Genomic DNA, 4,456 nt, shown 5'->3' with positions numbered 1-4,456 from the left:
ATGCGGATGATATGCTGATTGTTGGCAAAAATAAATCTAGAATTGTAGTCCTTAAGAAAGAGTTAAGCAAATCGTTTGCGATGAAGGACTTGGGGCCAGCAAAAAAGATCTTAGGCATACAAATTCATCGAGATAGACACAAGAAGGAGTTATCACTATCCCAGAAGGAGTATATTGAGAAAGTACTCAAGAGGTTCAACATGACAGAGACAAAATTGGTTAGTACACCTCTTGCTAAACACTTTAAGTTGAGTACGACCCAAAGTCCATCTACTAATGAAGAGAAGAATGAGATGTCAAGTATTACATACTCTTCCGCGGTTGGTAGTTTGATGTATGCTATGATTTGCACTAGACCAGATATTGCACATGATATTGGTACCGTTAGCAGATTTCTTTCCAATCCTGGAAAAGAACATTGGGCTGCAGTGAAATGGATACTGAGATATTTGAAGGGTACTTCAGATATGGAGTTGTGCTTTGGTAGTGGCAAGTCTGAACTTGTATGCTACACAGACTCTGATTTTGGAGGAAATCTTGATAACTCAAAATCCACTTCTGGTTATTTGATCACTTTTGGAGGGGAGCTATTTCTTGGCAATCAAAACTTCAGAAGTGCATAGCTTTATCTACCACAGAAGCTGAATCTATTACCATCACTGAAGGTGCCAAAGAATTACTTTGGATGAAGGAGTTTATCAAAGATCTTGATTTTGAACAATCAAGGTTTGTCTTATTTTGTGATAATCAAAGTGCTATTTATCTCACCAAGCACTCTACCTTTCATCTAAGTCCAAGCATATTAGTAGAAAATATCATTGGATTAGAATGACCCTGGAGGAAAAATTATTTGAGGTTGAGAAGATACACACTGATGACAATCCTTCAAATATGCTCACAAAAGTGGTGATCGTAGACAAGCATGAGTTTTGTAGAAGTGTGGCATGCATGAAGCCTATCAAGAGTTCATCCACTTGAAGTCCATTTGGCCCCTTGGCTGGAGGGGGAGTTTGTTGGGCTATTGCTCATGTTCCAGCCAAAGGCTCATGACCTAATCCTACTTGAAAAAGGATTGGAATTATTCTCTTTATTTGGTTTCCAATTCTATTAGGAAAAGGATTGGAATAGTAATCCTATTTGGAGTTGGTTTTGGCTTTGTAAGGAAAAGCACAACTCTATAAATAGAGGATGGTCTTGAGAGAATAATTTAGATTGCTCATTAGTATTGTCTTTGAAAGACATTAGAACATAAGAGAAGTTTTTGAGAGAGCTTTCAACAAGAGATAAGAGAGAAGAAAAAAATGTTATTTTGCTGCAGTCTTTTATTCCGACCAGCAACCTTCCGATCGTGTTTTCTGATTAACTAACCTTTGGATCGGGCTGAAATTTATACTGAGTGTTCCTAACATCTTGGCGGTTGATTTGAACGGTGGAGATCGGATTCAGAAGTCAGAAAGATCCTGTTTCAGGTCCCGTACAGCAGCTGGGTTTGGGTGGTGTTTCTTTCTATTTATCTTTTGTTGGTGTAGCTATTGTTTGTTCTCTTTTGACACTTGTTGTGTAGCCATTAGAAGAATAATTGTAACTCTCTTATTGTTATAATGAAGCAATTCGGATCTTGTCGATCCCGTGGTGGTTACCTTTGTTTTGAAGGATTTTCCACGTTAAACTTGGTGTTATTTATTTTAGATTTTCGTTTTCATCTTTTCGTTACAACAAGTAGAAGTGGAAATTTGATTTTATTTGGTAGTTATAAGTTACTAAAATTAGTGTTAGGTTACTATAACGTATTTATGGTAATATCATGATTATTTATATCATATTTTGGTAAGTATTATTCTAATTTCACACTATATGAAATAACTATTCCAAGAAAGTTTGGTTTAAGTATGAATTCATTTTAATTTTAGAGTTGTAGTAATGATTCTTTGCCGTGTTGCCATTTCTATGGCAACTTTGTTAATAATATTATAATTAGTTATGTTTTAATCTACGTAGACTATATTCCTACCAACATTATGTTTTTGTTATTTATTCAGTATGTTACGACAAATTCATTTAACACCACAAGAATCTCTAGCTAGCTATACTTTATTTAAAAGCTTAAAATGTAAGTTCACGTTTGAGGATGTACTCAATTTCCTTTTACACATTTTTTGTATTATGTAAATGGAATTTAAGTAAAACCTTAAGAGGTAAACTATGTATTAAACCTTTTTCCATAATCGTAGAGACTTGAAATTCAAGGGTTAAGTAACACACGATTTCAAAAAACTTGTTGGATAATGAAATCGCAATAACAAGAGATCTCCATCAAGTCACCAACAGATAGGTAGCATGTTAACACACTTCTGATCAAATTTAATTATGTAATTAATTTTCACTATCTACAAACTACACCCTCAGTCTGTTTTTTTTTTCTTCGAGTACTTTATTTTAGTGTAACCTATTTTGGAGAGGGAGAAAGTATCTTAACCTCTTCATCAATGCTTCACAAGTAATATTTCTTACTTTTTTCTTTTTCTAAACATGAAAATAACTTTATTGTACAATTCATTTGAAAAAAAAAAAGAGAAGAAGACATACATGTGATGAATACACGAACCATATAACATACACAGCAAAAAAGCATAAAATATTCGATAAATATTATAGATACTTTAAAAAAAATTAAAGATTATTTTTCATAATTTATTCAAGTTAAAACAATATACTTGTTTCATGACCCCCAAAATATTATTTTACGACAAATACAAAATACTACTACAGTGGTTTTTAAAAAAATAGTTTAAAATTTTTTTTCTTATAATTTATCCAATTCAAAACAATATCCTTCTTCATTAATCCAAAACAAACTTAAAAAAATTAAAATAAAAAATAAAATTCAATAAATACAAAAAAACTATTAGATTATTTTTTAAAAAATAAAATAAAATTGGGGTTTTTTTTGACTTGGATAAATTATGGAGCAAATCTAGATGTTTTTATTCCATCCGATAAAAAAATGATACATAATAAATATTTTTAAAAAAAAAACAAAATCAAGAGAGGGTAATTAGTTTTAAGAGTATATGTGAGCCAAAAAAGTGAATGGAATGGTATCTTTAGACCAAAAGATGAGTAGAAAGTTATTTTTAGACCCAAAGATAGATGAAGGGTATTTTTAAATCTTTTCCTATAGTTCAGGGGTATTTTTTGTCATTTTCCATCTATTTTAATGATAAATGAGGTTGAGTGATTTTGGAGGATAAAAATTTTAAATTAAGTGATTTTATTAATACAAAACAAAATTCAATAATTTTTCTAAATAATTTCTCATAGCTCAGTGACCTTTAAAGATATCACCCCTTCATTTTTCATAATGTTTTTCAATGCTACACGAATTGCAAGTGCTTGAGCGATGATGGTCTTCTTAACAAATTAAATTGGAGTACCAAAATCTTGAAACAAACCACCAAAATTATCAATAACCGTCATTTCAATGCTTGTCATCTAGCACTGTATACTTGTGTCACAATAATATTTCTATCAGTAGTACAGTTAGGTACAGGCGTAGGAAAAAAGTAGCAAGAAAATTGTTCTCATATTCTTGTAAATCAAAAAGTGCCTTGTTTATAATATTATTATTGGTTCACAAATATTCCATTAAAGTTTATTAAGATTTTTTCCCTTTCAAATTTGTCATATAACAGAAACACTTAACAAGATTAATAGAATTGGAATACTGATTAACATTGACAAAATTATCGTTCCATCATTTAGTAAAATCTATTGTATTTTTCACATTTGGCCAATTGATAGGACACATTCTTCACGACAATAGGTTTTAAGGACATCTAAAAAAATATAGAGTTAATACCTCAAAATGTCACTCAACTTTGATAATTTATCTAGTAAAGTTACTAAACTTTATTTATATCAATAAAATCACTTAACTTAAGCTTTTATATCAATAAAATCACATAACTAAATTTATCATTAAAACAAAATTGACATGCCAAAATAAATTATTGTTTTATGCTAGGTAAACAAGGAATCAAGGATCCCACAAATAAATAAAATTAAAGAAAACTCATTTTAAAAAAATTATGGACAAACTTAATTAGAGAAACAAATACTTTTATGATATTTATTAAGAAGATATTTATAAACTTCATTTTTCAATTAGTCCTCCGAAAATGTCAGGTAATTATACAAAAATGTCATGTATAAGGGTGTGTTTGGTACGAAGGAAATCTTTTTTCATGGAAAATGTTTTTCTAGAAAATGTTTTCTTGGAAATCAAGTAGATTTTTGAGTAGAAAATATTTTTCGAAAAATATTTTTTAGTGTTTGATTTATGAATGAAAAATATTTTTGCGAAAATATCTTTTGTTTTTACTAGAGAGTAGAAAATAATTTTTGAAATTGAAATTGAAAATTTTTAATTTTTTTTTTTTTTGGGGGGGGGGGGTCA

Source organism: Solanum stenotomum, chromosome 5 (genome assembly GCF_019186545.1).
Source record: "Solanum stenotomum isolate F172 chromosome 5, ASM1918654v1, whole genome shotgun sequence".
In the NCBI taxonomy this organism is placed as follows: Eukaryota; Viridiplantae; Streptophyta; class Magnoliopsida; order Solanales; family Solanaceae; genus Solanum; species Solanum stenotomum.
The sequence above is the reverse complement of the archived record's forward strand: the minus strand, read 5'-3'. Positions refer to the sequence as shown.